This window comes from Centropristis striata, chromosome 21 (assembly GCF_030273125.1).
Source record: "Centropristis striata isolate RG_2023a ecotype Rhode Island chromosome 21, C.striata_1.0, whole genome shotgun sequence".
NCBI lineage: Eukaryota > Metazoa > Chordata > Actinopteri > Perciformes > Serranidae > Centropristis > Centropristis striata.
Window position 1 is genome coordinate 1,518,555 of NC_081537.1, and position 27,345 is coordinate 1,545,899.

At 39.8% G+C, this 27,345-nt stretch overlaps 1 pseudogene; it reads left to right on the top strand.

Annotated features, from left to right (window-relative positions):
• The first annotated feature begins 205 nt into the window (after window positions 1-205).
• Window positions 206-17,978, top strand: LOC131959852 (RNA-binding protein with serine-rich domain 1-B-like; annotated as a pseudogene).
• Window positions 17,979-27,345: the final 9,367 nt, after the last annotated feature.

The following is a 27,345-nucleotide window of genomic DNA, read 5'->3' on the forward strand; positions in this document are numbered from 1 at the left end:
GTTGGAGTCAATGACGGGCCGTTTCCTGTAAACGCCGGGTAGGAGGAGGATATTTTTTCACCTCAGTTGACTTGTCAGGTAATCGCCTCATGAGTTCTGCTAAGTTATTCAGCTCCAACAAACAAACACATTGCAGCACCTGTGAATTCAACAGATAATTATAAGTGTAATATTGTTGCAGTGTTTCTGCGGTCAACTGTTGCTGATGTGCCTGAGCTGGAAGGAAAACATCACCCTGACAGTCCGGACTGAGGGGGTAAAGTTCCCACACGGCCGCGTGTCGCTGCCAACGTACGTCATCGACAACGTCATCTTGTTGCGACTCTTCCTGCAGGATGTGAGTATATTAAGCTGGTTCGCAGTTAGCAGTTAGTATTTATCAATAAATATGGTTATAAACGGTCAATAAATCAATACAAGGACGAGACGGGCTCAGTACAAGTCTGTAGTTTAAACATGCGCAACATAAACAGCCGATATAATATCATATCATATCATATTATATAATGTAATATAATATAATATAATATGATATAATGTAATATAATATAATATAATATAAGCCTCCTGCTAATGCTAACACGGTCAGCTAACGGTGTTTACCATAGACATGTTTATAACATATTATATATATTATTATGATACATGTATATGTTTATTAACCGTTACTAGTGTTTATATTACACTAGTATATATCTGGTATATATATATATATATATATATATATATATATATATATATATATAACGGTGGAGGCTCCACTCTATAAATGCCCAGTGAATATAAGACACAATAAGTGATTCCACTGGTGTGTTTGCAGTGCAAAGTGAATTATTTCCCTTTAATATCACTCTCTGAATCTTGTATATGCACTTGTAGGATATTATAGCATGAATAAAGTGAATATTTTAATTATTATTAATTATTATCAGTTGAATGGACACTGAAGTTATTCTCAGTAGTTAAACCCTCTTTAATGGTGCTATAATAATAATAATTATTGATTGATATAATAATAATAATAATAATAATAATAATAATGAATGATTGCTATAATAATAATAATAATAAAGATAAATAATAATGCTGTACCTGCTCTGTCTATCAACATATCTTTAATCACAATTAATTTTGGAGCCTTAATGGTATTTTCCAAATGTATAGAATCTGACATTACTCAATGTTTAAAAAGTGCATATATTTTTTGCATTATTTTTTATAATATTATTAATATTACTTCTAGTACTATATATTATTGTTATATTGTTGGTTTTTTTTACATTGCATTGTTTGCACAAAGCATATCTAAAATATTTCTATGCTTTATGGTAAATATATATATATGCAAATAAAATTATATATATATAAATATATATATATATATATATATATATATATATATATATAATTTTATTTGCATCTATTTTAATATTTTAATTTAACCTTTATTAAACCAGATAAAAGACCCGTGGAGATGGATAATCTTTCAGAAGGAGAAACAAACATTAACATAGTTGGTGCAGAGCAATAAACTGTAGGAGTTTACATCAACAGTTTAAGAACACAGGCTCTAATTAAAGGGTTTCCATTGTCTTTTCTGTAAGATGCTGCAGAAATCTTCCAACAAAACAAGTTCTGATAATTCCAGTTCAGACTGGAGAGCATTTCAGCCGAAGGGCAGCAAACTGAAGCTTTTTATCTTTTAGTTCTGACACGAGGAGCAAAAAAATACAAAATGTAATTTGATGGCAAGGCGTAGTGAGGCCGAGAAGGGCCTTATAATAATAATAATAATAATGATGATAATAATAATGATAATAATAATAATAATGATAATAATAATAATAATAATGATAATAATAATAAAATGCATTATTATTATTATTATTATTATTATTAAGAAGGGCCTTATAGACCAAAGTCATCCAGCTTTAGCAGACAGTTGACAGATCTATAAGTGAGTTCCTACAGCACCTCATTGTACTTATACAATGAATATAAAGATATCTTTTATTACACGTGTACACAAAAACCTATTAGCTTTTACATTTAAGAGAGCAACTGCTAGAATGTGCCTCTTATTAACAGGTTTCTGCTTCACCTCATGTCAAAGTGTCAGATTTCATGTCTGCTTTGCTTTGTCCAGTTTCTGAAATCCTGACTTTAAATGACTTTCTTCACCTCCAACAGGGCTCCTTCCCCAACAAAGAGAAAGGAGGATGACAAGAGTAAACAGCGAGGGAAGGAGAAGTCCGGAGCCCCGAAGGAAGGAGGAGACAAAGACAAAGACCGGGGAGGGGACAAAGACCGGGGAGGGGACAAAGACCGGGGAGGGGACAAAGACAAAGACCGGGGCCGAGAGAAGACCCGCTCACGGCGCAGTGCTTCCAGTGGAAGCAGCAGGTCAGAGGCTCCTATCCAGTAATACAAGATTAAGATTAATACTTTATTTATCCCATAATGGGGAAATTAAATGTTTTTATCTGTCCTGAACTAAACTAGATCCAGTTTCCAGTGTTTTACTAACTGTTAGTGTTTCTTCCTCGTTCTGACTCTGAGAGGAAGATAAACACTGGTGTTGTTGTTGTTCAGGTCCAGCTCCAGCTCCTCCAGCAGCTCCTCCAGCTCCTCCAGCGGCTCCAGCTCCTCCGCCTCCAGCCACTCAGGCTCCTCCAGCTCCCGCTCCTCTTCCTCCTCCTCCTCTTCATCACCGAGCCCCAGCCGCCAGCGCCACAATAACAGAAGGCGCTCACGCTCAAAGTATGGAGTCATTCACCGTCTAAGTGGTGAAGTTAATATTTGGTATGAGTGTCTCAGTCAGGGAACAGTTTTATTACTCATATTAGTATATTAGTCTCATTAATGATGAAATAATAAACGAAATGTAAATGTCCTCTAGATCAAAATCAGCCAAGAAGGACGAGCGGGACCGGCGGCGAAGGAGCCCCACGCCAAAACCCACCAAGGTCTACCTGGGCCGGCTCACCAGGAACGTCATCAAGGTGAGTCTTTGAACCTCCATGAGCCAGAGGTCGTATAAATCCATCAATCATCTATCAGTTCAATATCAATCAGTTTATCAGTTCAATATCAGTCATCTATCAGTTCAATATCAGTCATCTATCAGTTCAATATCAGTCATCTATCAGTTCAATATCAATCATCTATCAGTTCAATATCAGTCATCTATCAGTTCAATATCAGTCAGTTTATCAGTTCAATATCAATCATCTATCAGTTCAATATCAGTCATCTATCAGTTCAATATCAGTCATCTATCAGTTCAATATCAGTCATCTATCAGTTCAATATCAATCAGTTCTATCAGTTCAATATCAGTCAGTTCTATCAGTTCAATATCAGTCATCTATCAGTTCAATATCAATCAGTTCTATCAGTTCAATATCAGTCAGTTCTATCAGTTCAATATCAGTCATCTATCAGTTCAATATCAATCAGTTTATCAGTTCAATATCAATCAGTTCTATCAGTTGGATATCAATCAGTTCTATCAGTTCAATATCAATCAGTTCTATCAGTTGGATATCAGTCATCTATCAGTTCAATATCAATCAGTTCTATCAGTTGGATATCAATCAGTTCTATCAGTTCAATATCAATCAGTTTATCAGTTCAATATCAATCAGTTCTATCAGTTCAATATCAGTCATCTATCAGTTCAATATCAATCAGTTCTATCAGTTGGATATCAATCAGTTTATCAGTTGGATATCAATCAGTTTATCAGTTGGATATCAATCAGTTTATCAGTTGGATATCAATCAGTTTATCAGTTCAATATCAATCAGTTCTATCAGTTCAATATCAATCAGTTTATCAGTTCAATATCAGTCAGTTCTATCGGTTGGATATCAATCAGTTCTATCAGTTGGATATCAATCAGTTTATCAGTTCAATATCAATCAGTTCTATCAGTTGGATATCAATCAGTTCTATCAGTTCAATATCAATCAGTTTATCAGTTGGATATCAATCATCTATCAGTTCAATATCAATCAGTTTATCAGTTCAATATCAATCAGTTCTATCAGTTGGATATCAATCAGTTCTATCAGTTCAATATCAGTCAGTTTATCAGTTCAATATCAATCATCTATCAGTTCAATATCAGTCATCTATCAGTTGGATATCAATCAGTTCTATCAGTTCAATATCAATCAGTTTATCAGTTGGATATCAGTCATCTATCAGTTGGATATCAATCAGTTTATCAGTTGGATATCAATCAGTTCTATCAGTTCAATATCAATCATCTATCAGTTGGATATCAATCATCTATCAGTTGGATATCAATCAGTTCTATCAGTTCAATATCAATCATCTATCAGTTGAATGTCTGGTTTATGACCTGCCAGGATCATTAACCAAAGAGATCTTTGTTAATAAAACAGAACAAAGATCACCAGTCTACAAACACTGATGCTGGTTTACACCAACAGAGTAAAAACTGGAAGTCTTTAGTGAATCTCAGAGTTTTACTGGAGTCGCAGCGCTCCGTCAGCTCCGTCAGCTCCGTCAGCTCCGTCAGCTCCGTCAGCTCCATCAGCTCCGTCAGCTCCGTCAGCTCCGTCAGCTCCATCAGCTCCGTCAGCTCCGTCAGCTCCGTCAGCTCCATCGTCCAGTTTCAGGTCGTAACCTGTTTCATATCAGTCTTTATAGTCTATAGACTATAATGACTTATAGTCTATAGACTATAAGTCATTATAGTCTTCATTTGGATCAAATCAACCTGTTTCATATTATCTCAAGTCTCAGTGACGAAACACAATCACCAACCAATAGATGAGTTCAGACTGGTTCCAGACTGGTTCCAGACAGGTTCCAGGCTGGTTCCTGACAGGTTCCAGACTGGTTCCTGACAGGTTCCTGACCGGTTCCTGACTGGTTCCGGACTGGTTCCTGACAGGTTCCAGACAGGTTCCAGGCTGGTTCCTGACAGGTTCCAGACTGGTTCCTGACAGGTTCCAGACTGGTTCCTGACAGGTTCCTGACCGGTTCCTGACTGGTTCCAGACTGGTTCCTGACAGGTTCCTGACCGGTTCCAGACCGGTTCCTGACTTGTTCCAGACTGGTTCCTGACAGGTTCCTGACTGGTTCCGGACCGGTTCCAGACCGGTTCCAGACTGGTTCCTGACTGGTTCCAGACTGGTTCCAGACTGGTTCCTGACTGGTTCCAACCAACAGATGAGCGGGGGAAAGGTCCTGGTTCAGACTGGTTCCAGACTGGTTCCTGACAGGTTCCTGACTGGTTCCAGACTGGTTCCAGACTGGTTCCTGACAGGTTCGTGACAGGTTCCTGACAGGTTCCTGACCGGTTCCTGACTGGTTCCTGACAGGTTCCAGACAGGTTCCTGACAGGTCCCAGACTGGTTCCAGACCGGTTCCAGACTGGTTCCAGACTGGTTCCCGACTGGTTCCCGACTGGTTCCAGACTGGTTCCTGACCGGTTCCTGACTGGTTCCAGACCGGTTCCAGACTGGTTCCTGACAGGTTCCTGACCGGTTCCTGACTGGTTCCGGACTGGTTCCTGACAGGTTCCAGACAGGTTCCAGGCTGGTTCCTGACAGGTTCCTGACTGGTCCCGGACCGGTTCCAGACCGGTTCCTGACTGGTTCCATACTGGTTCCTGACTGGTTCCAGACCGGTTCCAGACTGGTTCCAAACAGGTTCCAGACTGGTTCCTGACAGGTTCCTAACTGGTTCCAGACTGGTTCCAGACTGGTTCCTGACAGGTTCCAGACTGGTTCCTGACAGGTTCCTGACTGGTTCCAGACTGGTTCCTGACCGGTTCCTGACTGGTTCCAGACCGGTTCCAGACTGGTTCCTGACAGGTTCCTGACCGGTTCCTGACTGGTTCCGGACTGGTTCCTGACAGGTTCCAGACAGGTTCCAGGCTGGTTCCTGACAGGTTCCAGACTGGTTCCTGACAGGTTCCTGACCGGTTCCTGACTGGTTTCGGACTGGTTCCTGACAGGTTCCAGACAGGTTCCAGGCTGGTTCCTGACAGGTTCCAGACTGGTTCCTGACAGGTTCCAGACTGGTTCCTGACAGGTTCCTGACCGGTTCCTGACTGGTTCCAGACTGGTTCCTGACAGGTTCCTGACCGGTTCCAGACCGGTTCCTGACTTGTTCCAGACTGGTTCCTGACAGGTTCCTGACTGGTTCCGGACCGGTTCCAGACCGGTTCCAGACTGGTTCCTGACTGGTTCCTGACTGGTTCCAGACCGGTTCCAGACTGGTTCCTGACTGGTTCCAGACTGGTTCCAGACTGGTTCCTGACTGGTTCCAACCAACAGATGAGCGGGGGAAAGGTCCTGGTTCAGACTGGTTCCAGACTGGTTCCTGACAGGTTCCTGACTGGTTCCAGACTGGTTCCAGACTGGTTCCTGACAGGTTCGTGACAGGTTCCTGACAGGTTCCTGACCGGTTCCTGACTGGTTCCTGACAGGTTCCAGACAGGTTCCTGACAGGTCCCAGACTGGTTCCAGACCGGTTCCAGACTGGTTCCAGACTGGTTCCCGACTGGTTCCAGACTGGTTCCTGACAGGTTCCTGACTGGTTCCTGACTGGTTCCAGACCGGTTCCAGACTGGTTCCTGACAGGTTCCTGACCGGTTCCTGACTGGTTTCGGACTGGTTCCTGACAGGTTCCAGACAGGTTCCAGACTGGTTCCTGACAGGTTCGTGACAGGTTCCTGACAGGTTCCTGACCGGTTCCTGACTGGTTCCTGACAGGTTCCAGACAGGTTCCTGACAGGTCCCAGACTGGTTCCAGACCGGTTCCAGACTGGTTCCAGACTGGTTCCCGACTGGTTCCCGACTGGTTCCAGACTGGTTCCTGACCGGTTCCTGACTGGTTCCAGACCGGTTCCAGACTGGTTCCTGACAGGTTCCTGACCGGTTCCTGACTGGTTCCGGACTGGTTCCTGACAGGTTCCAGACAGGTTCCAGGCTGGTTCCTGACAGGTTCCTGACTGGTCCCGGACCGGTTCCAGACCGGTTCCTGACTGGTTCCATACTGGTTCCTGACTGGTTCCAGACCGGTTCCAGACTGGTTCCAAACAGGTTCCAGACTGGTTCCTGACAGGTTCCTAACTGGTTCCAGACTGGTTCCAGACTGGTTCCTGACAGGTTCCAGACTGGTTCCTGACAGGTTCCTGACTGGTTCCAGACTGGTTCCTGACCGGTTCCTGACTGGTTCCAGACCGGTTCCAGACTGGTTCCTGACAGGTTCCTGACCGGTTCCTGACTGGTTCCGGACTGGTTCCTGACAGGTTCCAGACAGGTTCCAGGCTGGTTCCTGACAGGTTCCAGACTGGTTCCTGACAGGTTCCTGACCGGTTCCTGACTGGTTTCGGACTGGTTCCTGACAGGTTCCAGACAGGTTCCAGGCTGGTTCCTGACAGGTTCCAGACTGGTTCCTGACAGGTTCCAGACTGGTTCCTGACAGGTTCCTGACCGGTTCCTGACTGGTTCCAGACTGGTTCCTGACAGGTTCCTGACCGGTTCCAGACCGGTTCCTGACTTGTTCCAGACTGGTTCCTGACAGGTTCCTGACTGGTTCCGGACCGGTTCCAGACCGGTTCCAGACTGGTTCCTGACTGGTTCCTGACTGGTTCCAGACCGGTTCCAGACTGGTTCCTGACTGGTTCCAGACTGGTTCCAGACTGGTTCCTGACTGGTTCCAACCAACAGATGAGCGGGGGAAAGGTCCTGGTTCAGACTGGTTCCAGACTGGTTCCTGACAGGTTCCTGACTGGTTCCAGACTGGTTCCAGACTGGTTCCTGACAGGTTCGTGACAGGTTCCTGACAGGTTCCTGACCGGTTCCTGACTGGTTCCTGACAGGTTCCAGACAGGTTCCTGACAGGTCCCAGACTGGTTCCAGACCGGTTCCAGACTGGTTCCAGACTGGTTCCCGACTGGTTCCAGACTGGTTCCTGACAGGTTCCTGACTGGTTCCTGACTGGTTCCAGACCGGTTCCAGACTGGTTCCTGACAGGTTCCTGACCGGTTCCTGACTGGTTTCGGACTGGTTCCTGACAGGTTCCAGACAGGTTCCAGACTGGTTCCTGACAGGTTCGTGACAGGTTCCTGACAGGTTCCTGACCGGTTCCTGACTGGTTCCTGACAGGTTCCAGACAGGTTCCTGACAGGTCCCAGACTGGTTCCAGACCGGTTCCAGACTGGTTCCAGACTGGTTCCCGACTGGTTCCCGACTGGTTCCAGACTGGTTCCTGACCGGTTCCTGACTGGTTCCAGACCGGTTCCAGACTGGTTCCTGACAGGTTCCTGACCGGTTCCTGACTGGTTCCGGACTGGTTCCTGACAGGTTCCAGACAGGTTCCAGGCTGGTTCCTGACAGGTTCCTGACTGGTCCCGGACCGGTTCCAGACCGGTTCCTGACTGGTTCCATACTGGTTCCTGACTGGTTCCAGACCGGTTCCAGACTGGTTCCAAACAGGTTCCAGACTGGTTCCTGACAGGTTCCTAACTGGTTCCAGACTGGTTCCAGACTGGTTCCTGACAGGTTCCAGACTGGTTCCTGACAGGTTCCTGACTGGTTCCAGACTGGTTCCTGACCGGTTCCTGACTGGTTCCAGACCGGTTCCAGACTGGTTCCTGACAGGTTCCTGACCGGTTCCTGACTGGTTCCGGACTGGTTCCTGACAGGTTCCAGACAGGTTCCAGGCTGGTTCCTGACAGGTTCCAGACTGGTTCCTGACAGGTTCCTGACCGGTTCCTGACTGGTTTCGGACTGGTTCCTGACAGGTTCCAGACAGGTTCCAGGCTGGTTCCTGACAGGTTCCAGACTGGTTCCTGACAGGTTCCAGACTGGTTCCTGACAGGTTCCTGACCGGTTCCTGACTGGTTCCAGACTGGTTCCTGACAGGTTCCTGACCGGTTCCAGACCGGTTCCTGACTTGTTCCAGACTGGTTCCTGACAGGTTCCTGACTGGTTCCGGACCGGTTCCAGACCGGTTCCAGACTGGTTCCTGACTGGTTCCTGACTGGTTCCAGACCGGTTCCAGACTGGTTCCTGACTGGTTCCAGACTGGTTCCAGACTGGTTCCTGACTGGTTCCAACCAACAGATGAGCGGGGGAAAGGTCCTGGTTCAGACTGGTTCCAGACTGGTTCCTGACAGGTTCCTGACTGGTTCCAGACTGGTTCCAGACTGGTTCCTGACAGGTTCGTGACAGGTTCCTGACAGGTTCCTGACCGGTTCCTGACTGGTTCCTGACAGGTTCCAGACAGGTTCCTGACAGGTCCCAGACTGGTTCCAGACCGGTTCCAGACTGGTTCCAGACTGGTTCCCGACTGGTTCCAGACTGGTTCCTGACAGGTTCCTGACTGGTTCCGGACCGGCCAGTAAAACCTTCCACAGGAAAAAGGAACATCACAATAGTGCCTCAATAAAAATCTGGTGATGTCATACAGTTAAAATGTATCAATAAATGTAACATAAATAAGTGATAAATAATCGATGATTAATGTATAATTAACTAAATGAAAGTTGATAGAGCTGATAAATATAATTAATATAATTAAATAGGACATGAATGTATATGATGGATTCATTTCTAAATGTTCCTTTATTCTTCCTGATATCTATTTTTACTGTAAAATAATCAACTTTTCATGTGATAAAAACAGAAACACTTTTTCAGCTTTGTGAGGAGCATTTAGTGGCGTCTTCTCCTCTTGTTGTTGTTGTTGTTGTTGTTTTCAACACAAACCACAGAGTCACACACTAGAGCAGCTGGAGCTAAAAGCTGCTTCTGCTACATTTAGTCAGTTTTTACTTATGATGGGGGAAAAAGTGCATGGTAGGTAAAACTGCTAAAAGAATCTAGTTGTAGTCTTGTAAATACTCAGTCTCTGTAGAATCTCAGCGAGACTAAAAACTCTAAAAACTCTAAACACTCTAAAAACTCTAAAAACTCTAACGCTTGTCCTTGTTTATACATGAACATGGTTGAATTGTGGGAGTACATTTAATAAAAGACTCACTCTGTTAGTTATCTTATGTTATTGCTTTCCTCTGATTATAATAACATTAGTATTCTCATCATCCTCAGCAGAACAATCTTTGATATTTTATTCAGAAAAATGAGTGAAGAACAGAATATTTTCATGTTTTCTACTTCGGGCTGTAATATGACCAACATATTCTAACCCATTCCAGCTCATTAGATATCTTGTTAACAGTATATATTATTTTATAAAATAATAGTGTGAACACTTTATTCTCTACGATGCAGATATGACATGACCTGTGTGAGCTGTTGCATTCTGGGTAACGGAGCTCAGAGAGTCCCTTTGTTTATCACACTGAGTGGTAAAGTGTGATGTAAGATCAAACCCACAATCTTCAACATCTGCATTTTCACAAGAGATTTCCTGAGAAAGAGGATCTGTCGTTGTTTATCAGCTTAGTGGAGCTGCTGTTGAAATGATTTGGTCTTCTGGCTGAAATCTGCGGTGAGTTAGAGGAAGTAGCATAGTCCCAGTAATCTGCCGTCACTTTAGCACACACTGCTGAGTTTTAACACATATTTTTATTATTATTATTTAAGGCTGGTTCCTGACTGGTTCCTGACTGGTTCCTGACAGTTAGAGGAAGTAGCATAGTCCCAGTAATCTGCCGTCACTTTAGCACACACTGCTGAGTTTTAACACATATTTTATTATTATTGTTTAAGACTGGTTCCTGACTGGTTCCTGACAGGTTCCTGACTGGTTCCACACTGGTTCCTGACAGTTAGAGGAAGTAGCATAGTCCCAGTAATCTGCCGTCACTTTAGCACACACTGCTGAGTTTTAACACATATTTTTATTATTATTATTTAAGGCTGGTTCCTGACTGGTTCCTGACTGGTTCCTGACAGTTAGAGGAAGTAGCATAGTCCCAGTAATCTGCCGTCACTTTAGCACACACTGCTGAGTTTTAACACATATTTTTATTATTATTATTTAAGGCTGGTTCCTGACTGGTTCCTGACTGGTTCCTGACAGTTAGAGGAAGTAGCATAGTCCCAGTAATCTGCCGTCACTTTAGCACACACTGCTGAGTTTTAACACATATTTTATTATTATTGTTTAAGACTGGTTCCTGACTGGTTCCTGACAGGTTCCTGACTGGTTCCACACTGGTTCCTGACAGTTAGAGGAAGTAGCATAGTCCCAGTAATCTGCCGTCACTTTAGCAAACACTGCTGCGTTTTAACACACATTTTTATTATTATTATTTAAGACTGGTTCCTGACTGGTTCCACACTGGTTCCTGACAGGTTCCTGACTGGTTCCACACTGGTTCCTGACTGGTTCCAGACTGGTTCCTGACAGGTTCCTGACTGGTTCCACACTGGTTCCTGACAGTTAGAGGAAGTAGCATAGTCCCAGTAATCTGCCGTCACTTTAGCAAACACTGCTGAGTTTTAACACATATTTTTATTATTATTATTTAAGGAGGCAGTTTGGGTTTCTGTAGTGTGATTGTATGAAGTATTTATCAGTTTTATTTGTAATATTTCACTGCTCGTCTGACGGGAACCTGAAGCTGTTCTCAGCTCTCTTTAGATCCACCAGACTGCTTTAAGAACCTGGTTTTATCTGACTGGTCTATGAGTGTGTGTGTGTTGTTGTGGGACTTTGGTAGAACAGCTGATGTGGATCCAGATTTCATCCATCACCGACATGCTGGCTGATACACTAATTCTTTGAGCTGGAATCTGTTTGTCACCACTCTACAAATGTACCCAGATAGTTACTTTCTAGAGTATAAAACTTAATAAAATAATATTTAACATTGTTATAGATTATAAAAACAATGTTTTAGGTTGCCAACCACATATATAAACAACTAAGGAAATAAATAAATAGGAATTAAATTAATTGCTAAAGAAACATCATTACTGTTCAGTGTCAGTCAAATGTTGAATATACACACATATATATATATATATATATATATATATATATATATATATATATATATATATATATATATATATATATGTATTTTTTTTAAAGATTAATTGCTAGCACCATTTCTAAATCATGCCAAGCATAATTTTGTGTATTATATATTGTGTAAATAAAGTTGTCATACCGGCACACATCGGTCAGCAGGTACACAGATACCAGTATTCCTTTAACAGGCCGATATCAGCCGATAATATCAGTCAACACATGTATCTGTAAACCAACAGACTGACTGGGGCAGCGGGAGATTAAATGAGTAGAACATAAATTACTCTTTTAGTTCCCCGTCATTAAGGGCTGACTGACTGAGTGAGAATATTCTAAATATAGCACACATTTTATTACATTTTGCCTTCTTCAAACTACTGGAGGTCAGACCTGTACATCTGTAGCAACACAGGCGATAAAGTAGCTTATTGTGCTCATGCTTGTTATCCCATCCTCAGTACTGGGTTAGGGTTAGGTTATCAGGTATTAGTAGTATTAGTAGTATTAGTAGTATTATTAGGGTGGTCCTAGGTTAGGGTTAGGGGTTAGGGTTAGGTTATGGTTAAAACAGAGATCTGTAGGGTTAGGGTTAGGTTATCAGCAGCAGGCTGAAGTATTATTAGTATTAGTAGTATTATTAGTATTATTAGTATTATTAGTATTATTAGGGTGGTCCTAGGGTTAGGGTTAGGTTATCAGCAGGCTGAAGTATTAGTAGTATTAGTAGTATTAGTAGTATTAGTAGTATTATTAGGGTGGTCCTAGAGTTAGGGGTTAGGGTTAGGTTATCAGCAGGCTGAAGTATTAGTAGTATTAGTAGTATTAGTAGTATTAGTAGTATTATTAGGGTGGTCCTAGAGTTAGGGGTTAGGGTTAGGTTATCAGCAGCAGGCTGAAGTATTAGTAGTATTAGTAGTATTAGTAGTATTAGTAGTATTATTAGGGTGGTCCTAGGTTAGGGTTAGGTTATCAGCAGCAGGCTGAAGTATTATTAGTATTAGTAGTAGTATTAGTAGTATTATTAGGGTGGTCCTAGAGTTAGGGGTTAGGGTTAGGTTATCAGCAGCAGGCTGAAGTATTAGTAGTATTAGTAGTATTAGTAGTATTAGTAGTATTGTTAGGGTTAGGGTTTATTGGTCACGTTATCCAGTTGCAGGTGTAAAAGGTTTCATGTTTCCCAGAGCTCTATGAAAGAGGATTAGCACACTGTTAATAAACACTTAGCGTTGTCTCTTTGCCCTCTGAAGGAACACATCCAGGAGATCTTCTCCACCTACGGAAAGATCAAGCTGATTGACATGCCCATGAACCGAGTCCACCCCCACCTGTCCAAAGGCTACGCCTACGTCGAGTTCGAGACACCTGAGGAGGCGGAGAAGGCCTTAAAACACATGGACGGAGGTACGAGGTGCTCGTGACTACACCGCCTTCCAAATTATTACGCAAATTGTATTTAAGTGTCATAAAGATTACAGTTTTTGTTTTTCAATGAAACTCATGGATGGTATTGTGTCTCAGGGCTCTTTGGATCACTGAAATCAATCACCTGTGATAATTAGTTTGGCAGGTGAGCCTAATTAAGGAAAAACTACTTAAGAAGGGCGTTCCACATTATTAAGCAGATGACCATTTCCAAGCAATATGGGGAAGGATAATAATAATAATAATCTCTGCTGCCGAAAAGCGTGAAATCGTTCAATGCCTTGCATAAGGTATGAAAACCTTAGATATTTCATGAAAACTTGGGTTCATGCAGATAAAGGCACAGTGAGGAAGGTTTCTGCCAGACAAGAACATGGGATTAGGAGAACAGCTGCTAAAATCTGTTACAAAGTAGCAAACAGATATCTGAAGCTGCTGCTGAACATCAAGGTGTCGGATCCTCCAGAGGCTAAACCTTCTATTCAGCTATTTGTTGTTGTGTTTATTTATTGTTGTTGTTGTTGTTGTTTACAGGTCAGATTGACGGTCAGGAGATCACGGTGACTGGTGTTCTGACCCCCACCGTGCGGCCCCCCCCCCCGCAGGCTGTCCCCCCCCCGCAGGATGCCCCCCCCCCCCACCAATGTGGCGACGCACCCCACCCCGAATGAGAAGAAGGTGAAATAATATAATAAATATACAACATTCAGTCATTCATTCATTCATTCATTCATTCATTCATTCAGTCATTCATTCATTCATTCATTCATTCATTCATTCATTCATTCATTCATTCAGTCATTCAGTCATTCATTCATTCATTCATTCAGTCAGTCGTTATCGGGGCTGGAGCCGATCACAGCTGATATATTTATATATATGTGTGTATATATATATATACACAATATATATATATACACAATATATATATATATAAGATGACATATATGTTCTTTCTGCCTGCAGGTCCCGGTCCCCACGTCGGCGGTCTCCAGTGCGTCGGCGGTCCCGGTCAGCCGGCCGGCGCCGCCACCGGTCCCGCTCTAGCTCCAACTCGTCCCGCTAACGAGCGAAGTCCTTCTCCGTGTGGAACTGTTCCCTGATCAGTGTGACCGGACAGTAGTCATTAGCAGGGGTTAAACTCAGCACATGGTTTTAATCTTTCCTTGGTCCTAACAATTCAAACAGGGCCTGGAACGGGTCTCGGCCGTAGAGAACAGTCCTGAATGATGAAACAAACTTCAGCAAACATCAGAACTTTCATGGCTTTTCTTTTTGTTCTGTCAGTGGTTTTCCTTACAAGTCGGGCTGGTCAACTCATTCAATATGATTTATTTGTATTTATCAAATATCAAGATATGTTGATACACAGTTCGTCTAAATCGATAATAATAATATAATAATAATAATAATTACAACTCAAATTTCACAGATAACCTAATGTCAAATATATTTTTTGAGTTTTGCGGTTTTGTTTTTACGCCACATTTTACATTATCACTCAGTTCGATGCTAAGAACTGAAGTTCTTAATTTAAAATAGTCAGGTCACCAGAAAACATGCCATACATTGATATGTATAATTATCAAGATATAAAATGACATATTGTGATAGAAGATTATGGCCTTATTGCCCAGCCCTACTTAAAGAGCGTGTGACTACTCCCATGAACATATATTTATATAAGCACCTACTATTTATCGTCTGTTTTCCTTCAACAAAGCGTAATGGATCACCTGAAGGCTGGTAGCTGGAGAGGTCGGGAGAAAAAGGGCTCAAAAACTGACTGACTTGTTTGAAAAAGATTGTAAACATTCTGCTAAAACAATGTTTTACTTTTACAAAAGGATACTGTAACTTTAATGGGTATAAATTAGAGCTAATGTCAACACCAATACTTGGTAGAAAAGACACATTAAATTACTGTTACGCTCCTGTTTCTGTTATAACATATAGACACTTAGAGTTGTTTCTGTTCCAAAATGCAAAAATAATATATATTTCTGCACATATGGGATAACATTTACAACAGAATTGGCTGACTGCTTTATCGGACTCTAGTTTAACTCGTATAACTTTTTTGCAATCGCATTTTAGTGAAGCAGATGTTGAATTTAGATACTAAAAAGTGTGTGAAAAATACTTGAAGTTGACTCTTAAAAAGGTGTTGAAATGTTTGCTGAATAGAAACTGTTCCAGTCAGACGGTGATGTCATGGATCACTGACTGATTATAGTGTCTAATCACTGAGTCAGGACTCGGGCTGGGCCACACCCACAAAAGGTCACATCTGATATTTTTAGGCTGAATATCCACATATGATATCAGTAGTGTTCAAAATAATAAAATAATATCAGTCCAATGTGACTAACCAGATTAATCAGGTGTTTAGTATGTTTTTATTGCTACATGGTGAACAAGGTACCAGTAGGTGCAGCAGATTCTCAGAAACCAACCAGACCAGCGTTGGTGATATGCAGCTCTGAAGGCTGTCACATTGGGCAACTAGTTAAAAGGGGCGTGTTCAATAATATAGCAGTGTGGCATTCAATCAGTGAGGTCATCAACTTAGTGAAAAACCAGGTGTGAACCAGGTGGCCTCTATTTAACCCATTATCAGGTAAATAACTATATTTGGTAACTTCAGGTAATATTTCGAGAAAAAAGTGGCAAATTTACTAGATTAAAGTGGCAAATCTACAAGAAAAAAAGTCGCAGATTTAAGAGATTTAATGCGGCAAATCTGCGCAAAAAAAGTCGCAGATTTACAAGAAAAAAAGTGGGAAAAAAGCAACTTTTTTCTCCCAGATTCGCCACTTTAAATCTATGCATTTTTTCTCGTAGATTTTCCACTTTAATCTCGTCATTTTTTTTCTCAAAATATTATTTTTGCATGTTTTTTTTTTTACACATTCTGGCTGTATGTAATATCCTCCAATATTCTCTAGGGTTGAAATTTGGAGTTTGCAAGTATTTCAGTGAGTGCCCTATTAAGGGTTAACCTATTAAATGACATAATTTTGGAACATGAACTTGCATACTATGATATGTTAAAGCAAATTTAATTAAGTTTGCTAGTTCCCCTTTTTGCCGAAAGTTACATAATCGTTGCTCTCTCATGACTGTGTTAATTATGGAGACAGGAGCTGGTTAGTTCAGTTGAGAACTTGTGGGCTGACATCAGAAATGCTGTTTCTGACCAAGAAATGTAAGTGAATTGATGAATGTTGTTAGAGGATCTTGGAGTGGAATAACAATAATAATTATTATAATAATAATAATAATAATAATAACAGCTGAAAGGAGCCACAAGCTGGTTGATCCATCACACAGATGTGAAGCAGTTATAAAAAACTGGCCATACAACTAAATATTAGTTTAGTGATCACAGGATTGATAAATCCTAGAAACAAAAAAGTTTGTACAAAATAGTTTTGAGTTTGTAAAGTCAACAGCAGACACTGCTATAGTTCTGAACACACCCCTTTCAACTAACTACCCAACTGCACAGCCTTCAGAGCTGCATATCACCAACGCTGGTCTGGTTGGTTTCTGAGAGTCTGCTGCACCTACTGGTACCTTGTTTACCATGAAGCAATAAAAATAGACTAAAAACCTGATTAATCTGGTTGGTCACATTGGACTGATATTATATTGAACACTACTGTGTATTCTGATATTTTTATCACAAAGTGAGAGCAAATGTTCAGTCAAAGTCAAATATGACATGTCACAAGTAGTTTTATTGAAACTGTTTATTGAGGTGAACATAAATACTGTATAACAGGAGAACCTTTTTTAAAAATCAAAGCTACATGAAGTGCACATTTAAATAAAAAAAAATCTATGTAATAAAATAGGCCAATCTTTTTCAGAAATAAATATATTTATATGAGAAAAGAATAACGAACATTACAAAAGAACTAAATATGACAAACCCTAGTGAGGGCAGCATTTATATATCGATATATGTGATATGGTCTAATTCCATATCACATTTACCAATATATCAATACATTTTTATATCGATATATATCGCCCAGCCCTAGTCATGACTTTAAAATATTCTTCAAATAATGTGACAGTACAACATGGCAGCTTGTGTTTTGTGAAATGTTCCGGCCAGATGTGTTTTTATTGTTATCAGTTGTTATTACTGGAGACTTTAAATGGTGCTACTGGTCACTGCCGTGTTGTAAAACCTTTTCTTGTGTAACGCTCCTTTATTTGATTCTCTAGCATCACTTCTTACAGTAAACCATGATTACAAAGGCAGCTATACAAGTTAAATACCTTAACCTGTCTGTTTAAATAGGAATCCAAACTGAAATAGTCATCCTTGCACTGTTAAAGGTCAAAGGGTTTTTCCATGAATTATTACTGAATCAGGTAGTTCTGCTCCTCTTCATGAGTCACACTGATCTTCCCATCCAGACGTTTGTGGTTTTAGTTTGACCTGTGTAGGTGTGTGCGTGTATGTCTTCATTTTTTCCCACAAATCTTTTTCTGTAGTGTGATTAAATTCATGGCGTGACAATAAAGTTGATATGAATTGTAGAAAACACATTTTGTCAGTGACTCAAATACATCCCGGCATTATTAATTTCTTATCTTTGTCGGGAGAAGCATCAGACATCCAGTCACAAGGACTCTGGGTGTTGCTCTTCTCGGTTGAGTAATGAGGAGGTTATATTTATGCTGAAGACAAGTGTTGGATTAGTCCTCATAATCTGACGTCCCCAGAAGTCTACTGCAGAGACCAACGGTCAGGCTTGGACCCAGGATGTCTGTCTCCGTTGGCTTTGGGCTGTGTTTCATGCTGCTGTTTCTTCCTGTGCAGGGTGAGTGTTGCTGTGAGTACTAGTACTAGTCAGTTAAGTAGAACTGAATATAGGCTATTAAAGTGACATTGTACATTTTGCATTAAGTTGTTGAATTAACTGTTAACAGCTGATTGGAGCCTGAATAATTCCTGTTCTATAACTTTATTTTTTTTCTCTACATTGTAGGGCAGTTCGAGTGTAAGAACAAAGTGACAGTATTACTTCAAAATGGTCCCTCCATTTACTTGCCGTGCTGTCCGACAGTATATGAGGACCCCATTAAGGAACCAGTCAAAGCCTGCTATGAACAGAAGGAATATGGTACTGATTGTCAGATAGCTGCATACATGTAAGTAAAAGTCTTCAATAACTTTTTTGTCTGTGTTTGTGTTTTGGTCTGTCCGATGTTGTCTCCTGCAAAGCTAATCCTGAGCAAACAAACCATTCTCTGGCACATACTAGAAACAATACCTGTGTTATCCACTTACCCATTACATTACTTTCCTGTAATTTGGGGTCATGAACCCTAATACTATGTCATGTCAACAAACCTAATGGAAAAATACCAACTTTTTTACAAGAGCAATGCACTTTAAGTATTTCTTCTCATCAAACTCTCATTATTAAATATTAAGTATGAATACGTGCATTTCCAAAAATATTCTTTTAATGCTACTTTAGTCACTGGTCATATATAAAACAAGGTTTAAGTTTCTATCTTTCTTTTCAACCCTACAGTTTTGTTGACGAGAGCGACATTTGCTATTGTGCAGATCCGACTGCCAGCTGGATCCCAGAAAAGCTTAAAGAGTTGAAAGAAGTAAGTCTGCAGAAAACGCTCTTGCTTTGCTATTTAAAGCTGAAAAAATGTATCAAGGAACTCTTGTCTGTGTTGATTTTTATTCTCTTTTTTTCATTATCTTTATTTATTTTTATTTCTTTGTTTGCCCTGTCCAAGAACAATATGAGTAAAGATGTTAATTAGATCCCACACTGTGAGAATTTTAGTGTTTGACAAATCAAATGTAGCATAAATGGAGGACATTTGTCTCCTTATAAAATGAAAACCTTCTAAACTGAAATTAACTGTTTCTCTTCACAGAACGGAAAACCTTGCCTCGCCCCCAGCCTCAATGTGAACAGGCAAGATGAAGCAGCCACCCCGGTCTCACTTACAACTCGTTAGATACCGACATTTAGTCACCATCCTCTGCGTTTGGTACTGAGAACCCGTTATGGTCTGTATGAGATGCACCTGGCTTTCTATTAAATCCAAAGTAAACCAATCTATGAGACACTTACAAATTACTGGATTCACTCTCCAATTTCTGTGTGACTTCTGTCAGAACGACCAGCTCTCTGGGTTAGAGTAACAAAAGAAAAAAATAGCATGAAGGTCCATTTAGGGAGGGAGTCGAAGTGGTAGATGGCTCAAAAAAAGCCCAGACTTTGACTCAAGAGAACGGTTTTGTGTCCCAGTGAAACCAAGAGTCAAAGTTGTTATTTGGATAGATAGATAGATAGATAGATAGATAGATAGATAGATAGATAGATAGATAGATAGATGATAGATAGATAGATAGATAGATAGATAGATAGATAGATAGATAGATAGATAGATAGATAGATAGATAGATAGATAGATAGATAGATAGATCGATCGATCCTTTAATAATCCTTTACAGGAAATTACAGCAAGTCAAGCTAGTCAACCTGCCTAACAGCATCCAGTAGTTAAGTGCAGAAGTAGTTGTTTTTAAGCCCAACCCTGTTCCTTTACTTCAACCTTAGTAAAGTGGTTTTATTTCCTGCAGTTGCCCATGAACAGGAATGTTTTGGAAAGCCATTGTGCGTTATCTATCAGAAACCATCTCTGACTCAACTCATTCATAGCTGAGGTGTTGGTATCAGCCGCTGAGGAACCTGACAAAGTGTCGGTTTCTGACAAGTTGGGACGAGAATGTGTTTCAGCTAAATCCTTTCAGATATCTTAACCCTGGCAACAATCTCTGTTTAATTTTTCTGTTAACTTTTACATTACATTACATTACATGTCATTTAGCAGACGCTTTTGTCCAAAGCGACTTACAATAAGTGCATTCAACCTGATGGTACTAGACATAGACCACAGGAATCAAGTAAGTACATAACTTTAAAAGCTAACTGTCATTGCTAAGGAGTGCAATGTAAGTTAACTTAATTTAATGTAAGTTAACTTACATTAAATGTTTTCTTTATGCTGATTTTAATACATTAACAGATAATACCAATGCCTTTAAAGTAGTCTTTACTGTTAGAAAAACTAATAAAGATCATTTTGAAAAATGTTGGTGTTATTGGTGTATTTACAGCATACATTGGCAGAGTACACACAGTCCTGAAGTTGAGAAAAATGATAAACAGTGTTGGGAATTAAGGATGCCTCTTTTATGAATAAATGATACCTTGCACAGGGCGTCAAATACGTAAATAAAAGGGCGTTTTCATAAATGCTATCCCTCCCATAAGGATACCAAATATGTAGGGATGAACCTGAGCGACACTTGTTTGGATCTCACGGTTCAAAAGTGTGGTTAGATGGCTATAAGAATTATTAATAATTGTCATAAATAATTATTAATTATAAGAAATTATATGACTTGATTTGGTCTAAGTCAGCTCGTTGGGGCACCATCTGTAAAACAGAAAAATATAGCCAATTCACCTAAATCAGTCTCATAAAGTTATTGAACTATCAATTTGGGAACACTGAATTATAATTATGAATATAATTATAATCAAATTACCTTATTCATATTTTGTACTGGTTGAAGGAATTGTGAATTCTTGTCACAGAAGAGGATGGCATATCGTTCACAGTGTACAACATTAAATAGACAGCATTTGTAATCAAAAGGTATTTATTTCAAATAACAAGTAAAGCAAATAAAAGCACACATCTATCGAGTATAGAAAGCTACATTACAAAAGAGATAAAAAGGAGTGTGTGTGTGTGTGGCTCGTCACACGAAGGGTCATAAACTCAAGCTGTGAAGCGATGCCCGGCCTTTTGGCCGTGTGAGCTGCTACAAAACTGTCTTTGTTACAGCCAATATAAAGTATATTATGTGTAAATCAGTGTGTAAGCAAATCAAAGCTTAGTCAAGTTAGTTGCATATACGACTGACTGTCTGAATGGAGCAAGATTAACATACAACTTCAAATGATGTAGCTACACGAATATCACATCAAATATACTTAAAAACACAAATATAAACTAAATCATTAGTTTCAATAATTTGCCGTCTTGCAAATTAAGTTGCTGGTTTGTCCTTGTTGTTGAGGTGAAGCTTTCTCTGGCAGTTGCAACTTTGCGTTGATGAATGCAACCTTGGTGTGCAGGGAAGATCAGGGTTACAGTTGTTTCAGGATTACTCCTGCAAAGGAGATTTTCTGAGGAGAAGGCCTCATCACAGCAGGGTTCTGCAGGAGATGAGGTTGGGGCTGGTGGATCAAGGAACTGGATCTCAGAGCGGTGCCCCTCTGGCGGGTCAGTGGAGAAAGAATGGTCAGAGGTCTCTGATCTGTTTTACCTGCGGACCACCTGCAGCGTCAAAGGTCCCTTGACCAAAGAGCTTGCCTGGAGGTGTCATAAACGCGTTCCTTCAGAGAACTCAGAATGTAGGAGAATGCCATTTTGTGAGTTGAATCAGAATGCTGTTGCATTTTAGTCCACAAATGAACCCAAGATTCACCTGTGGTTCGATCACAACAACAGCAGAAGTTAGTTGAGGTTTTATGGAGAGCTGGACAAAAGCTGGCTAAACTTAATGCTAGGCTAAGCTAACCAGCTGATGGCTGGAGCCTTTTAATTTCAACTCGGCAACAAAGAAAGCCTATTACCTAAAATGTAGGTCATTCATTTCTAGGAAAGTACAATTTTAATGTATGATGTGGATTTGGCTATTTCACACTGAAATTCAAATCACATAAAATCAGACAGATGGGTTCAAAGTTAAACATATCAGTGCTATGAATAGGGATATTTCAGTTTAAACAGGAGGTAATCATGCATAAAAGTTACGTGTCATTATAAGGAATTATTGTTAGCCAACAGTACTGAACTGAGCGCAGATTTCTACAGATTCTCTTTCACCCTACTGTGAGGAAATATTGCCAAATTAATTGAGTAAATTAATTGAGTAACCAATCAAAAAAACAGCTGAGTTCCTCTTTCTCTAGAATGAGGGTGTATGTGTTCTGTCACACTCTCCTTACATATACCCGAGAACTTTTCTTCGTTCCAGTCAGAACTTCACTTCTCTGACACGTATTGGACCAGTGAGTGATTTCTGCTGTCCAGACTCAGAGCAGAGCCAGGATGTCTTCCTCCTTTTGCTATGGACTGATGTGTTTCAGCATTCTGCTTGCACAAGGTGAGTTTTTGACGATGAATTATTTTTCTGAAGAGTTACTCAAATGGTTGGGAGAATCTATTTAATTGTATCAGGTAGAAATTGTGTACTATTGCCTTTAAAAAACAGTCAACCTGAAGAAATATTACTCACAGACTTAATTATATTTTGTGTTGTGTGCATTGTAGTGCATCTTCAGACTCCAGGACCTGGGATCCCATGCTGTGTGGACACCACTGAGAAATTGATTAATGAGCCTATCAAAGCCTGCATTGAACAGCAGGAAAATGTTGCTTGTCAAATACATGCATACCAGTAAGTCACGTTCATTTGTATTATTTTAATGCTGTGTTATTGCCCTAGGGTACACTGAATTTGTGAATAAAACAAACTTTTGATTTCTTATCTCTTCTTTGAACTCTAGCTTTGTTGGTGTCAGCAACAGAAGCTATTGTGTGTCCCCAAATGCCAGCTGGATCCCAGAAAGACTCAGAAGGTTGAAGATTGTAAGTCTGGACAACATGCTGAATGTTACAGCTGAAAGAATAATGTTAATTAGATCACACATTGTGAGATTGTGACTGTTAAGGTTTTAGGAGGTTTGAAAAATCAAATGCAACACAAATTGATGACATTTAATTTCCAATAATATGGAAACTTTCAAATCTGAAATGAACTGTTTCTCTTCACAGAGAGGAATTGAATGCACATACGTTCAGTAACCAAATGAAGCACCTTGACCTTCAACACTGGAACCAATTTCTTCTTTTCAAGTTTTCCATGAACTTAGGCCACACGTACACAGCTAAGTTTAAACATTTTTTTATTACATATACTTATACATATTGCTGCCAGATAGCCTTCCAGTAAAAGCTTTTTCAGGCTTCTGATTGGCCAGCATCATCATTTTCTTTATTGCTTAATTTTCCAACATTACTTCAGAGTTAGGGTTTTATACCCGGTTGTTGGTTTGGCATTGTGTTTTCATGTAGACTAGATATTTTTTTTTTTTATCAAGGAGGGAAAAACCCTATTTTCAAAAATACCTGTGTACGTGTAGACAAGGATTGAGATTATGTTTTTTTCTCTTTCTGTTTTTAATGCATTAAAATATATTATTCATGCTTTCACTGAAGTCTTTACTGTTCTATAAAAAAATAAAAAGCATTTTGAAAAATGTTGGTGCATCTGTGTATTTACAGCATACATTAATAGAGAACACAAAGTCCTAAAATCATGAAAAATGAAATTGAACCTTGAAGGAATAATTTGACACTTTGGCAAATACTTTTAATCACTTTGTTGCCAAGAGTTACTCTAATGTTTGAAGGAAAAATATGAAGCTCCAAAGCCAATGAGTAGTTAGCTCAGCTTGGCATAAAACAGTGGGAAACAGCTAGCCTGGTCACTGGATTTTCCTTTCACAAAAGGATAATTAAAAAAAAAAAAAAAAGAGTGGTTATTTGATATTTGTTATAAAATACAAACATTCAAATTGAAATACAAGGCGTTTTTCTTCATCAGGGTCAAAGGGGGATAGACCATGTTTAAATAAATTATCTTTTTCATTTTCTAGTTATAATAACACAAATTTAAACTCAAAAAACCCCAGTTGCATATTCTGCGACTGAAAGTTGCCATTTACAAAGTAAGAGCACCAATGGTCGGTCTATGGCATTGACTGTAAAATGTGGTGGGGCAGTTAACTCTCATTTTACATTTGTATGACAGAATGTGTCTTATTGTCCAAATTGTTATTCATGAATATAATTATTATTTGTTTTTTTTATCGGAGTTGTGTATAACAAGTACTCGTTATGCAGAATGTAGATTGTTACTGTTAAGGTAAGGCTCATTCTAACTACTCAATACTGCTATTTGCTCTAATTTATGAAAATGCAAAGTCATTTTAAAGTGATCATGTTTTTATGTTAAATCCCGACCTGTAAAGTAACTAAAGCTAAATCTAGTGGAGTAAAAACTACAATACTTGCTGAAATGTAGTGAAGTATCAGTATAAAGGTACATATGTGGAAATACTCAAGTAAAAAACAAGTTCCTCAAAATTGTACATAAGAACAGAACTTGAGTAAATGTACTGAGTTACTAGCTAGAAGGCCCAGCAGACAACCTGCCTGTAAACGGTGTAATTGTAGTTAAACTTGATAGCCTTATAAACATCAAAAGGGCAAAGTAGTGATGGGGTTCATTTGGGCAACTTGTAATATACAGAAAGTTAATCTGGTTCAATTTTAATATCTCTAATGGACGATTCATCGATACTTTGTGCTCAGTGTTTGTGCTGCAAACCTGCAAACTGAAGTCAAAGAGCCATCCAATTGAATTTTGCTGTCATAAAACTACTTTACATTTTTTGAGGATATTTATAAGGCTATCAAGTTTCACTGTCTGCAGACTCCAGTTACACAGCTTCAGGCAGGTTGTCTGCTGGGCCTTCACTCATGAGTGTCTGCCATCAGAAGAGGAATTTACAAAGGTTTAGAATAGTCACATTTGATGAAAATCAATAGATAAATCACAATAACACAATATTGGATGGAACAATATATTTTATATTGTTCAGTATAACGGACTGAGGGTCTGTGTATAATCTGTGTATTTTCTGTTCAATCCATATCCGTTTGGAAATCAAAACACGGATAACGAAAAGTGACCTGTTTTTTCAATAATCAATCTTTCATTTACATTATACATTATACAAAAGTCCCATTTTTCTCTTTTTTTAAACACAATGCATGACGAGACCTCCTTCATTAGGTCCATGTGGTTCCATGCAACACGCAGCAGCACAGGCAGCTTTCTCATTGATTACATTACATTTCACATTAAAGGTGAAAGGAGGGTAAACATGAGGTTGGAGGATATGTCCATGGACAAAATATGCAGTATATTACTGCCGACATCCTCAGGATGTCCCTCAGCTGACTGCAAGACATTCTCAAAATAAAAGGCTTTTATTTTGAAGGCTGTTCTAACACGTTGGTACTGTAATGTCTCATAAAACATGCATCTTGAAAAGAAGTGGCAGCTGGCATTACTGTATTTTCCTAACTGGGGGTGGCTTGACTGTGAAACATACCAGTGCTGAATATAGTGGTATTTCATTTTGAACAGGAGGGATTCATGCTGGTTAAAAGTGATGGAATTCAAACAGTTGGAGTTACGTGTCATTGTAAGGAATTATTGTTAGGCATTATAACTGGAATGAGTGTAGATTTCCACAGATTCTCTTTCACCCTACTGTGAGGAAATATTGCCAAATTAACTGAGTCATTTATTTGAGTAACCACTCAAAAAAACAGCTGAGTTCCTCTTTCTCTAGAATGAGGGTGTATGTGTTCTGTCACACTATCCTTACATATACCCGAGAACTTTTCTTCGTTCCAGTCAGAACTTCACTTCTCTGACACGTATTGGACCAGTGAGTGATTTCTGCTGTCCAGACTCAGAGCAGAGCCAGGATGTCTTCCTCCTTTTGCTATGGACTGATGTGTTTCAGCATTCTGCTTGCACAAGGTGAGTTTCTGACTACAAATTATTTCTCTGAAGAGTTACTCAAATGGTTGGGAGAATCTATCGAATTGTACCAGGTAGAAATTGTGTGACTCGATATTACATATTTTTGCCTTTAAAAAACAGTAAACCAACTCATTTTTATTTTATTTTGTGTGTGTGCATTGCAGTGTATTGTCAGGAACCTTTGGTTGGCTGCTGTGTGGCAGTATCTCAGAACCGCATTCGGGAGCCTGTCAAAGCCTGCTTTGAACAGAAGGGACTTCAAACTCATTGTAACATGCATGCATACCTGTAAGTAACATTATTTAATCACAAAATCACTTCATTTTCTGTCTGTGTTTGCGTTGTGGTTTGTCAGATGGTGCCCCCTGCAATCCTGAGCAGACAAACCAGAAATATTGTGAAGGAGAAAGCAGCCTGTCCGACACAAAATCTGTTTTATCCATTAACCCTTTATCGGGCAAATAACTATATTTGGTAACTTCAGGTAATATTTCGGGAAAAAAGTTGCAAATTTGCTAGATTAAAGTGGAAAATCTGCGCAAAAAAAGTTGCAGATTTACGAGAAAAAAGTGGGAAAAAAGCCACTTTTTTCTCCCAGATTCACCACTTTAAATCTCATAAATCTGCATTTTTTTCTAGTAGATTCTCCACTTTAATCTCGTAAACTTTTTTCTCAAAATATTATTTTTGTATGTTTTTTTTTTTACACATTCTGGCTGTATGTAATACCCTCCAATATTCTCTAGGGTTGAAATTTAAGTAAATAAGTATTTCAGTGAGTGCCCTGTTAAGGGTTAACCTATTAAATGACATAATTTTGGAACATGAACTTGCATACTATGATATGTTAAAGCAAATTTAATTAAGTTTGCTAGTTCCCCTTTTTGCCGAAAGTTACATAATCGTTGCTCTCTCATGACTGTGTTAATTATGGAGACAGGAGCTGGTTAGTTCAGCTGATCATTAAGAACAGTTAAGTCATGTTAATACACTCAGTTTAGGTTTTACAGATAATTATGTGCTGTAACATTTGTTGTGTGTCAATCTTGGACATTTCTCACTATTCTTTTAATGCTCTGGAGCTGTGTTATTGTCCTAGGGTACATTGATTGTGTGTATGAAACAAACTGATGCTTTCTTATCTCTTCTTTCAACTCTAGCTTTGTTGGTGA